A 14379-nucleotide genomic window follows, 5' to 3' on the forward strand; every position below is an offset into this window, starting at 1 on the left:
TTCTCAAAATGGTTTTCAAAGAGTGGAATAGATAATACCTTGTTCATCTTGAAAGAAAAAGGTAATATCTTGTTGGTACAAATTTATGTTGATGATAGTATATTCGGGTCAACTGATGATGGAATGTGTAAAAGGTTTTCGAAAATTATGTCTCAAGAATATGAGATGAGTTTAATGGGTGAATTAACATTTTTCTTGGGTTTACAAATCAAACAAACCATGGATGGTATTTTATAACAAAGAAAAATATGTCAGAGATTTGTTAAGAAAATACAAATATGATTCTGTCCCATCAAAACCACACCTATTTCAGCTCCATTAAATTTGGACTCTGACCCAAATGGCAAACCAGTGGACCAAAAAGAATATCATGGAATGGTTGGTTCACTGATGTATTTAACTGCCAGTCGACCAGATATAATGTTTGCAACATGTTTATGTGCCAGATTTCAAGAAATCCAAAAGAATCACACTTGCATGCTGTTAACGCATTTTCAGGTACCTGAAAGGGTGCCCTAGCCTTGCTCTTTGATATCCCAAAGGCTCAGGGTTAGATCTAATGGGTTATTCAGATTCAGATCATGCAGGTTGTAAGATTGATAGAAAATCCACAACTGGTGGATGTCACTTCCTAGGGGGAAAACCGGTGAGTTGGACCAGTAAGAAGCAGACTTCGGTCTCAATGTCTACTGCTGAGGCAGAATACATTTCTACGGCCAGTTGCTGTGCCCAGATTCTCTGGATCAAAAACCAGTTGCTTGATTATGGTATGAAATTCACAAGAACCCCAATCTTTTGTGACAACACCAGTGCAATTGCTATATCTCACAACCTAGTGATGCACTCAAAGACAAAGCATATTGATATCAGGTATCACTTCATTCGTGATCATGTTATGAAAGGAGACATTGAAATACATTTCATCCCCACTGATAAACAGTTAGCTGATGTTTTTACAAAAGCTCTTGATGAGAAAACTTTTAAACATCTCATCAGTGAACTGGGTATGTTAAATCCTCATTAAACTGGAGAGGCCCTTCAGTTGAGGATGGTCCAGGTGATCCTTGATTGGTTGGAGATTGAACCCCTTGATGTACTCAAAGACTAGTCATTGATCAAATGGATCACTTTTTAAGGGGGAAAAAGACTGAAAATATTTTTTAAAATAAAAAAATGATTGTTTTTATTGAAAAATGCAACTGAAAGTCATCAGTTGAAACTGGCATCTGAAAAATCTCTCCAGTTTGCTAGTTTGGTCTTGTCTCAAAATGGTAGTCAGCCAGATTTCATAACGTTATGTTTTACTTGGTGGATACTTGTGACACGTGATGTTACTCGAGTGCTAACCTCGCACTCACAACGTCACCTGACATGTCTTACGTGTCAAGACTTTTTGGTGAAATGTACTGCACTTTTATGGGTATTGATGAAGTTAGTGGGTGAGTGGGAATACCAGCCGTCGTAGCATTAAATGCTTGATGGGAGGTATTAATATTTTTGAACTCTCAAAATTTCGGAAAATCACTTTTTACAAATTATTTCAAACTTTTGGGGACTAAAATATCTTTCGTATATATATTGGCAATATTTTACTGCCTATACATACCCCCACAAAATATCCGTCTCATTTACTTCACTCAAAATTCCTTCCATTTACTCTTCCAATCATTCACAATTCGAGATCCCTTTCTCTCTTTCTTCTTTAAGTCCAAACCCTAAATCAAATTTCACAAATGGCTCCTAAATCTTCTTCTTCATCTCGTTCTCGTGATGTGAATCTACTCACTGCTGAGTACAATCCATCACAAAATGTTATTCGTGCCACTGGTGCTCCCATTAGTTCAAAACTAATAAAATTAAATCCAAATAATCCAATGGCATCTCTTCAAGGGCATCAGGCCGCTGACTCTCTTATAGGGAGAATCCAATCCTTTCTTCGGATTTCTCCCCTCAGCGATGCCTTCTCTTTGAACCCAAACAAGTTGTTTCACGACTACTTGTGCGAGTTCTGATACACTGCTTCTCTTTCTGAGGACTGCTCATCCATCTCCTTTTCTTTAAAGGATGGGTCAGTCCCATGTACCATCACCGCTGAAACGTTGAGGGAAGCCCTTAACCTCAACTACTGGAGACAAAATGAATATCCAGTGGTGATCTCCTCCAATATAATATTCCGCCAGGTCTTCCTTGACATGGGAAATAAGGAGATGGTGGAGGGGATGTTTTGAAGACCAAGGGGTCCATTACAATGAAAGGGCTTTCACCATCTTGGAAGTTCTTTATGGTCCACTTGGTGGAAAGTTTGGGAGGGAGTTCTGGTGGATTGGACCAGATAAACTCCTAGGCAGAGATGGCTTACTGCCTCTGGAATGAACTGAGGGTGGATTTTGCTGGTATCTTGTTCAGGAGTCTGGTGTTTAAGCTGAAGGGCAACAGGGGTCCTTGTATCCCTTTTCAAGATTATTGTCCCTTTGTTTCATTCAAGTTCTGGACAGAGAAGAGTACACATAACACAATCCTTGTTCTCTGTGCCAGAACTGTTTAGGAATCTGGACAACTTGGTGTCCACTTCTGATGAAGTCCAGATTTCCCCGAGAATGATCTTTGCATTCTCTAGAACTGATGCACCACCATCTGGTGAGTCAGAAAGGCAACTGGGCGGGCCTCAAAATAATGAGGGACCCACCGGTTCGTCTGCTGGTGCGGTAACTGTGGCAGAAGCGGGAGTCCAAGCGATTCCCAAAGCAAGGAGATCTTCCAAAAGCAGAAGGAGATCCAGATCTGGACTTGCTGCACCTGACCAGTCATAATCTGTGACTATGGTCTCTGAAGCCGCTGCCGGTGATACTGCAACTGGGGATAGAGCAGTTGTAGTTGAGGCACCAGTCACCTCTGTCCAGGGAGAAGATGCTTCGGCAATAGATCCCAGAACTGATGATACCATTGAGGCAACTCAAATTGGTCATCAGGAGTCTGAACAACTTGTTCAGCCACCCCCAACAATTATGGATCTTGGCATAAATGAGGGTGAGTTTCAGCTTGAGTCTTCGGACTCTTCTGAGACGGAATCTGACCAGGAGATGGCTGATGCAACTGTACTTGATCAGCTCCCTTCTCTCCTTGGTCAAGCCCAAGAACCACATGTTTCAGTTTCCCCAACAAATGTACAAAGCTTAGATATACCTCCTATATTCGCCTCCCGCCAACTACTTTCTTCTATGGGTGTGCCTAGAAATAGACACATCCTAACACCACCGTCGCCGTCGTTCACACCTGAGCATTCTCAACATGAACGACAATTTGAATCTCTTCCCTTCATTTCTACAACCCCTCCTCTTCTATCTACTGATGCTACTGCAACTGGAGAACCAAATATTGTCATACCTCGTCCAATTGCACCTATAGGTTTTTTGGTTGATCCAGTGACACCTTCCCCTCAGTCACTAGAAAGCCAATTTGTGTCTTTTCAAGCCGATTTCTCGAACCTTCTCGCGAGGGTGGAAGAGATTCAAAAGACACTGGACAGAAACACCAAGTCCCTCTCCAGGTACCACAAGGACCATTTGCAAAATATTAAAGTGGTTGACCTGGGGATCAACAAGTTCTCTACCAATGAGGACTTGGTGTTTGGCAAGCTCAACGAGTTAGTGGAATCCTCCAACCACTGGCAACATCTTTAAGGGAGGCATTCACACTGACTGAATCGGGAGTCACATCTTCAATATCCAACCTGTTGAATAGTACTGTCAGATCATCAGAGGTTGATATTAAGAATCTGGAAAGGCAGGTGCAAGATTTATGTAACAAACCCGGCCTAGATGTGACAGAGCTTGGGAGTCAGTTGGCCTCTTCAGTGGGTCTCAAGATTGAAGAAACTTTGGCTGCCAGTGAGAGAAGTTTAATTGAAAAGGTGATGTCTGAGATCACCAAGATTGCAGCACCCCAGGTCGATCTCACTCCAATTACATCTGAGATTGATCGGTTGAGGTGCAGTCTGGATACACTGGCCAGCAAAGTGTCCGAACATTCAAATGCTATATCTGATCTGACCACTGAAGTTGGCAAAGGAAGGGAGGTTGTTTCTGAAGGTGTTAAGGAAGTCCCTGCAACTGGGCTCTCTCCATATGATCTCTCAATACTCAAACAGATTTTAAAGAGTCAAGAGCTGACAAGTGGAAATGTTATGACTCAGTCTCAGAGATCAATCATCTGTGGAGGACAGTTCGCATGATTTGCGGAGTCTTCAAAGAGTGCAAGACAATGCAATCATGGCAGCCTCTAGATCGCTTGCCCTCTAGTCATGCAGATTTTGAAGCCATCATGCAAGGACTAGATGCTGCCAAGGGGGAAAGGTCTGTACATGCCCCTCGCACTCTTGTGGAGACTTCAGGAAAAGGGAAGGAGTTAGTGGTGGCTACCAGTACTGAGGCTGGTGAGCAGGAGATTGAGGTGTTTGATGATGTGGTGAAGGGGAGTGTTGATAAGGGAAAAGCCATTGCTGATGAATCTATGGAACCGGCCACCGATGCACCAATGTTGGAAACTGGCAATGTTGATTTGTTGCCTCCAGTTACTGAAAGCGAGAGTCAGAAGTTAGCAAGAGTGGGATACCTGGTCAAGGAAAGGAAGAAACAGATGAAGGTAAATCAATTCGAATCAAGAAGAAATCTTCCAACCCCTCTTGTTGATATCACTGATGCTCAACTCCTTGGCTTGACACTTGTTGAATACAAGAAGATCAAAGAAGATCCAAGAATAGTCAATTCACTGAAGGAGATGCTTGAAGTTGAACTGGACAAACACTACCAGGATGATGAGGCTGAACTGGATGCAAAGTGTTTGAATGTGTCGGTGGAGAAGGCCAGAGAGATTAGGTCTGAAGGGATTCTCAAGAGGACTGAGCAGGTAAAGAAGGCGGTCACCAAAGTGTTGAATCCACCCAAGTCCAAAGGAAGAAAACAAAAGGCTTTGCCAAGGGATGCAAATCTGAGGACTTGGGTAGAACCATCTGAACCCACAACTGATGATATTCGAGCTGCTACACAAAAGCTGAGCACGAGCAAAATTAAACTGACAAATGAATCTGAAGCTCGCACATATTTGTCAGATGTACAGCGTCGAAGGCACAATAGAGGCAAGATTACTGATGTTAAGGTTTCGATCAAGCCTGGTGCTAAGCATTTTGTTGTTGAGGTACAATATTTTTGTGGACCTAAATGAACAACTGAGAACCCGGATGTCCATCAGTATGGTCATTCTGAACATGTAGAGATGTTGAGGTTGTTGGAAGGTAGGCAGAGGAAGAACAAGGTTGAAAAGGGCTGGGAATATGTATTGCAAAATCTTATCAAGTTCAAGGAAAACATTGAAGAAAGATTAGGCCTTGATCTTGAGGACACACAGCCAATTTCATCAGTTACAAAAAGAAGGAAAACTGGCGAAGGGCCATCTGTTTAAGTTTTCCTTCTAACTATCTGCTTGTAATTTTGTTTACTTTCTTGTAACTTATTTGTAAATGTTGTGTATATACAAGTTGCCAGATTGTAACTCACAAGTAAGATATCTGATAAGATCTACAAACATTTAAAACTAAATCCAAGACATTTGATGATCTATAAAAATGTCTTGGAAACTTAATGGGTTTTATCAAACTCAGGTATTTCAAACTTAAACTTGTATAGAAACAAGTTTGAAAATACCTGACAATATTTCAGGACAATTAGGGGGAATTTGTTAGGTCTAGTTTAAGCTAAACTGGAGCTCTCCAGCGACATCTGGAGAGCATGCAGAATTGTTCGAAATATTAGAAGTCCAGTTGCATTGTACAGGTTTAGCAACTGATGACTTCCTCCAGTTGAGATCAAAAGAGTAGAATCTGAAGACCTTCCAGTTGAAGTCAAAGACAACAAATGGAAGACAGAGATTGGCAATGGCAGCGAAGCCCAGTTGACAATCTACCAGATCAATCAACTGGAGAATCCTCCGGTGTAAATGCTCTTACAAAGCTTTACACTGATTACGAGGAGGACCTTTTTACTCTACATCCTTTTAACCGGGCAATGATTGTCTTTGGATAAAGGTGCAAGGATGTAGAGAGGTTGAATAAAGTAACCTTTTGTCTTACTTTATTTAGCACTCATAAAGGATTATTTAAACAATACTTTTGTGTGCTGTCAACCATATTTGTACGTCGAAGTTGAGATTCCCATGCTCAATCTTCGACTATAAATAGAGGTCCTTGCACAAGCATTTTCACTAACTTTGAAAACACATATATTCTGCAATATTGGTGAACTTGTGCAATATTCTCTCAATCGCAAAAAGGAACATTTCACAACTCTAAGTGTTTCGATTGTTTAGGAGAATTTCCAAGTTTAGATCAATTGTAATTCATGGTTGTTAGGATACTTACATTCATGTATTATCTTGGTTCCGCAACATCCTTGTATTTTATTTAAACAATCAATAAATAAAATACACTTGAAAATTACATATTGTCTCACCAGTTTATATACTTGTCATTTATATTATTGCATTGTATTAATTCTGTCACCTTAATACATTAACTCCAGTTAACCTGGTACATGATCAATCTAAACTGGTCATATCCAGATTAATTGATTGTGTTGCAAAGTTCACTCACCATCGACATAGAGGTGTCTTCAGCACCCATCTAGTAATAGTTGGGACTTACAAGATCAATAGTGAACTCGACTTGTCTAACAGGTGGGATGCCTGGTAAGTCGTCAGGAAAGACATCAGGAAAGTCCCGAACAATGGGATGTCTTGCACTTTCTTTCTTTAGCACTTTTATCAATAACGTGAGCTAAGTACACTAAATGATCTTTCTTGTCCAAGTATTTGCGAAATTTCATAGCTGTGATGATCTTGAGTTCGTTCGTAGATTTGTCGCCTTGTACAATTAGGATCTCGCCGTTTGGAAGCGGTATATGAACTGATTTCTCATGGCAGCAAATAGTCGCGTGGTGTTTGGATAGCCAATCCATTCCCACGATAATGTTGAAGCTACTAATCTCGACCGGGATTAGATCGATAGCAAAGTCTTTGTCTACTAAAGTTATAGGACAATCTAAAGCAATCTCGTTGGTACCGTACTGCTGGCCATTAGCATACTCTACTACATATTTATCTTCTAGTTTACTAGTTATCATTTTAGTTCTAGTTTTAAATTCTAGCGCAACGAAGCTACGCTCGGCACCGGAGTCAAATAGCATAGAAGCATAATGATCGTTCAGGAGAAATGTACCTGTCACAACCCGAGGGTTCTGACGAGCTTCCTCAGCTTTCACAGCAAAAACACGAGCGTTCGCCTGGCCCTGTTGGTTTTGCTGCTGCTGGTTGTTCTGTTGATTCTGGTTTCTTGGCCCGCGTGGATAAGCAACACGCTGAACTTGAGCGTTCGTGTTCTGGTTCTTCTGAACTGGGGCAGCAGGTGGTAATGGGAGTCGAGTGTTCCTTGCTGGAGGGTTTCTGTTGGCTGGTGGTGGGTTGTTTCTGGGTGGAATTGTTGTAGTAGCACTACAGTACTTGGCCATGTGGCCCACGCCTTGGCACTTGAAACGGACAGGACAATCACCAGTGTGGTGAAGATTACAGCGGGTGCACTTCGGGTAAGCACCAGAATATCTTGTTGGTTCAGTTGCTGCGATCACTGCATAATTCCTCAATCTCTTCCCCTTCTTACTTGGGGGCTCAGTTCTCCTTTCCACCACTTTTTCTGCCTTTCTCTTCCCTTTCTCAACGTTCTAAAACAAACCTCCTGATTTGATGATATCCTTAGTCAATGTCTTGGCTAGTACAGTGGCTCTTGACATTGTCTTAGGACCCTTACTGGTGAGAGCACGGCGAATCTCTGGGATCAAACCCCAAATAAAACGATCGATTTTTTTTTCTTTAGTGGAAGCCAAATGTGGCACAAGTCTAGCAAGCTCATTAAACCTCAGAATGTACTTCTCAATTTCCACTCCCTTCATCTTCAAGTCCCAAAATTCTTGTTCCAACTCTTGCAGTGCATCTTTGGTACAAAACTCAGCTCTCATCATCTTTTGAAGTTCCTCCCAGGTGTGAGCATAAGCAGACTTTCTGCCAACAGTAGTGACGATGCCAGTCCACCATGACCTAGCAGCACCGTCAAATTGGCTAGTCGCGTGCTCCACCATCTTGTCCTCAGCAGTTTCTGTGTGGTACAGGGCTTCCTCCATGTTCTCAAACCACATCAATAGTTCTGCAGCTCCTTTCTCCTCTGAGTAGACTGGGGGTTTGCACTGAGTGAAAGTCCTAAATGAACACCCTCTGCCTTGGCTAACTCTGCCTTCAGCAGTAGCCCGAGTGTTGATCTGACTGGCTCCGTCCGAGTCATTGTTCACGTCATGATTCTCTTCAAGTTCTCCTTGAGTTCTCTTGTTCTGAGTCGCTCGAGTAGTCTTAGTACCTTCAGTTAATGGAATTTCCAGCATCTGAGCAACTTGTGTAGCGATATTTGGTACCATCTCATTCATGCGGTCAGTGATGAGATTCGCTACATCTTCTAGAGTGAAGTTGACAGTAGTATTGGGCTCTGGTTCAGTGGGTTCAACAACAGGTTCAACCGTAGGTGCAACTCTAGGCTTTCTTCCCCGGGTAGCAGACATCCTTCCTTATAACTCCTGATAAGACGAAAATATGAACTTGATTACGTTTCGAACAAGTCTATAGCTCCAAGAACGTAGCACGTTTATAAGTGATCATCGATAGCAAATTATATGAACAAGAACAGTCGTCGGTCGCACGATAAGGACCTAAAGTCGTATAAGCTCTATGGCCTATAAATGAAGTACTAGCACGTAAGTCTGTCGAGAACGAGTGAACTAGAACTAATGAGATCGAAGAGTGAGATCGTACTAAGTTCTAAATAAGGCTCTAAGAATGGATGACGCCTTTAATGACACACCTTGAGTACTAGGGACTAGATCCGCAATTAGATGTAGTTGATCAGGTTACATTTAATTAGGGAAAAGTACCTATCACTCAAGACAGTCATGCAAGGTTCGCCTCAGAGTGAATTCAAGTCATAGCTCGAGTTTTCCTTTAGGAGAAACTCGGGGTTCACTATAACCATGGGCTCTGATACCAACTGTAACACCCCGCTAAAGCAGAATATACGGGATGTACAGATAAGCACAAGCACGCACAGTACAAGTTCAAACACAGCTTATAACATTAAGGAATAAGAAGTATCATAAGTTATTACAACATTTGGGATAAACCCTGAATTAGATAATATTCAAAAGACAGAACAATTATCTTAAGTACTCTTTGAACTCAGAACAGGAACAAGCAAAAGGAGGTCTTCACAGCCACTAATCTTGAACGCACGGACAATCTCCATAGAAGTAAGATGGAAATAGGAAGACTCCTATGCTAAGAGAACTAAGAACCTAGCCTGAAAAGCATGTAAGTTCAAAAGGGTCAACTACAAAAGTAGTTGGTGAGATTCACATAAAGTACTTATTATTTATACATAATATTAGTATGTATATTAAGAACAAGTCATAAGATCTGTACGTCTATCAAAAGTACTTTGTAATATCAAGAATAGTTTGGAATATGTATTGCACTTAATATGTATGTATATAATTACTGCTAACCCGATTGGTCAATGCTGAACGATAATGAATCAGTAAGCTCACAATAAACAAGTAAGCTACAAGCATGGTCTAGATCAAATAAGTACAGATAATATGCATCCTCCAAAACTGTAGAGAATGAGGGTGGACCTACCCTAACAACGTTGTCCATAATTACCTACGGTTCATTTCCTGAACTGTGGGATATGAATTGATAGCAGTAAAAATAGAACTCATACATAGAACAATAAGTACATACAGAGGACATATAAGTGATACAAATGTATTCAAGATCCTGCCCATTCAAGATCTAGAATACAGTTTCAGAGAATAAGTATGATGATAGGAATGTATTCAGATCCTGCCCATTCAAGATGTAAATACACTCAATAGAGTATATAGTTATGGATGTATTCGAGATCCTGCCCATTCAAGATCCCAACACACCACAGGAGATAAGAATAGTAATAAGGATGTATTTCAGAATCATTTTATAAATAGTCTGTACGTTCTTAAAATAGTACATAGAACAGTTTTAGGACATATATATATATTTATGTATATACATTTAAGTACGAAATACTTTTCATACGATCATATAATAATACGTAGAACAGTTCAAGAACACATATATATATATTTATATATGTATATATAATTTAAGTACAAAAATAGTTTCCATGCTTTTCAGTCCCTGATAAAGAACTTTGAACAAAATGTACGAAAAGGGGATAAGTGAACTCACAGTGATCTAGTACAGTACAGTTATTGGGCACAGAGAACAAGCACAGAAATAGATAGGTTATATCTATAGAAATCCAAGCGCGTCTTGACAGAAGCCTAAGCACACATTGTTGTACACATGATATGTACATATATTAGACTCGGTGATTAATTAATCACGAAAATGTTCTTGATGATCCGATGATTTGGTCCTTAATGTATTTAGAACGTTTTGACACAAAATGAACTTTAGTACTTGTACAGGACTTGCTTTGTACGTCTTAGAACTCACACAGTTTAATTATTTTTTTACTTTGTTGCACATGAACTTATTAGGGAAATTTAGTCTCAACTTTGATTGATTAGTCATCGAATCTTGTACTCAAATTTAGCATGACAAAACACCAAGTTATTGAACACAGGTAATTTAGATCGTCTTAGCTATCACAAAAGAGATCGTGCTGGCTAATTGATGAAAGGGATCATTTTGGTTTCTATGTCCTTAAGATCGTTTTATTTCTGAGGAGGAGGTTGTTTTACCTTATTGTTAGTTAAGATCGTTTTGTAATAAAGAGGGAAATAGATAGTTTCAGAACCAAATGCCATTTAGATCGTTTCAGGTTGAGGTTGTTTAGATCGTTCTAGCTCAATGTATTTAGATCGTTTTACACTTCTAGCCAAAAGAGGTCGTTTCTCTTGAGCAAGGCTCTGATCAAGTTCTTTCAGGAATTCGATGCATAAGTACAAGGCTCGACATTAGGATGTAAGACAGGTTTTGTTCGTTTTATAACTGCTTCAAATAGATCGTCTTATATGATCTCAAAGGGATCGTTTCATGTAAGCTTCATTTAGATCGTTTTAGGAACTTGAGGGAAGTAAATAGATCTGATTAAGATCGTTTCAAAACCATATAGACAGTAACTAGGTTCTGGTTTATTAACACATCAGACTCATGCCATGATTCGAATCAGGATTCCATTTGAGCTAAACCGACCACTCGATCAGTTACCCATGAGCGAATCCATATCAAATCAATACAAATCACCACGATTAGCTAGAACAGAGTATGTATAATTCAAAACAAGTTACGTTAGCCCAAGAACACCAACGAGCCAAACACGAGTCAGGTAGCTCTTTCTTCCTAATTTCTATATCGATTTGTATGACTTCTAGGATTAGTGGACATAGTATCAGTATATATAAGCTTAATAACATCATTTTACTATGTAAAAAAATATTTTAGAATCATCAAAGCATAAGAACAGTTTGTTTCTTCCAAGTCAAGCTACCTTCACTTTCAAAATAGATTTTGTAGTTTAATCGTGTTATGACTCAATTTTGTTCACCAAACTGATGTTAAACACATTTAGACACAAACCCATTGCTTATAAACATGATTTCTTAACAAAATCGGACCAAATCATCAAGAACAAGAGCATAAAAAGTACACTTTTATTTTGATCAAATTCTCAAAGAGATGTTGTTATTACCTGTGATTTGATTCTAGAAATGTGTTTTGATCGTCACAAGGAACCCAAAAGTACAAGTGATTTCACTCAAACAACCCAAAATCAAGGCGGTGATTTTGTGTGTGTTTATATGTCTGACTATGTGTTTTTAGTGAGAGAGTGAGAAATGGAGGTGATGAATGAATAGTAACTTTTCTCACACTACTACATTCTATTTATACCTTTTCCAAATGGATGCACTAGGTATTTCCAAGGGACTATTTGTGAACATTTTGCATTAGAACACTTATGGACACGAACATTTATGAACCGAACCATCATATTTTATCGAATTAATTCATAATCCGCCACATAAATCAAGATTTAAGATCTAATTGACCTTCAAATAAGCACATATTTTGAGTCTAAAGTACGTCAAGAACTTAAGTAGATTGGACTATCTAGCCGTTCAGATGGCGAAAGTATGATCTAAGAACTTCATTGGAATATTCGTAAGGCGGTTGTTACATTCTCCCCCACTTCGAGGATTTCGTCCTCGAAATTAAGAGTCTTGCCGATCGAAAAGATGAGGGTACTTCTTCTTAATGAAGTCCTCGCGTTCCCAGGTGTCCTTATACCCATGCCTAGCACTCCATCTAACACATACTAACGGTACTTTACTTTGTCTAGTTCGTTTAGCATCTTTGTCAATGATCTCAATGTGCTCTTCAGTGAACTCGAGCCCTTCGTCGATGTGAACGTCCTTAACAGGGATGACGGTCGGGTCGTCGGCCAAGCACTTCTTCAAGTTGGACACGTGAAAAGTGTCATGAACGTTGCCAAGTTCTATCGGTAGTTCTAGTTTATACGCAACTGGCCCGACGCGTTTGATGATCTTATAAGGTCCAATGTACCGAGGCGCCAGTTTGCCTTTCTTTCCAAGGCGAAATTTTCAACAGAATTTTATCGCCTACTTGGAACTCTAAGGGTTTACGGCGTTTGTCAGCGTACGATTTCTGTCTGTCTTGAGCAGCTTTGAGCTTTTCTTTGATAATAGCGATCTTATCAGTAGTGTACTGCACGACTGGAAGTTCTAACCAACTTCTTTCACCGGCGTCAAGCCAACAAAGTGGTGATCTGCACTTGCGTCCATATAAAGCCTCGAACGGTGCGCACTGAATGCTCACATGATAGCTGTTGTTGTACGAGAACTCAATTAACGGAAGATGTTTGTCCCAGCTCCCTCTGAATTCTAGTGTACAAGCATAGAGCATATCTTCCAGTGTCTGAATAGTACGTTCACTCTGTCCATCCGTCTGTGGGTGATAGGCGGTGCTCAAGTTCAGTCTAGTACCTAGAGCTTCTTGAAGTGACTGCCAGAAGTCAGAAGTGAAGCAAGGATCACGATCTAACACAATTGACAAAGGGACACCGTACTTGGTCACGATGTCTTCTATATAGATTTCTACAAGTCTTTCCAACGGATAGTCATCACGAATTGGGAGGAACCGAGCTGATTTCGTCAGTCTGTCTACTATCACCCAGATGGACTTATGGTTGTTCTTTGTATGAGGCAACTTCATGATAAAATCCATGGTAATATCTTCCCATTTCCACACCGGGACTTCTAATTGCTTCAACAATCCTGACGGTTTCTGATGTTCGATCTTAACTTTTGAACACGTCAGGCAACTGCTGACATACTCGTAGATTTCTCTTTTTATTCCAGGCCACCAATAGTCTAGTTTCAAGTTCTTGTACATCTTGTCTAGTTTCAAGTTTAGGGGGAATTTGTTAGGTCCAGTTTAAGCTAAACTGGAGCTCTCCAGCGACATCTGGAGAGCATTCAGAATTGTCCGAAATATTAGAAGTCCAGTTGCATTGTACAGGTTTAGCAACTGATAACTTCCTCCAGTTGAGATCAGAAGAGTAGAATCTGAAGACCTTCCAGTTGAAGTCGAAATTTACTATTATTTTTATACTTAGAAAAATTTTTCCTCAAATTTACTAAATTTTTGAAAATCATACCATTATTCTGTCCAAATTTACTAAATTTTTATACTTAGAAAATTTTTCCTCAAATTGTTCTAAGACGATCTTCCCCAAGACCATCTTATCTTTTCTTAATAAATTTTCTAAGACGATCTTCCTCAAGACCGTCTTACCTTCCTTTTTCCATACTTAGAATTTTTCATGTCATTTATCAAGACGATCTTCTCCTAGACCGTCTTACCTTTTCTTCTTTGATACGATCTTCTCAAGATCGTTTTGTCTTCCATTATTCAAAACCAACAAAAACAATTTCAAATTTTTGTTCATTCATTTCAATGACAACAACCAACATTGATCCAATGATGTCAATCATCAGACCCCCAATTCTTCATAAAAATTCTTTTGTCAAATGGCAAAATGAATTTGTAACAACACGATTTCTGCTATTCATTCGATCTCAACAATGGCGGTTCAAGTGTGTGTGTTCTTGGTATGTTTAGTGTGTGTGATTTTCTAGAGAGAGAGAGAGAGAGAGAGAGACGATCTGAATAAGTTGTCTGTAAAAATGGATTAAAGGCTTATAATTTCTA

The sequence above is a fragment of the Erigeron canadensis genome, chromosome 5, assembly GCF_010389155.1.
Source record: "Erigeron canadensis isolate Cc75 chromosome 5, C_canadensis_v1, whole genome shotgun sequence".
NCBI classification, from domain to species: Eukaryota; Viridiplantae; Streptophyta; class Magnoliopsida; order Asterales; family Asteraceae; genus Erigeron; species Erigeron canadensis.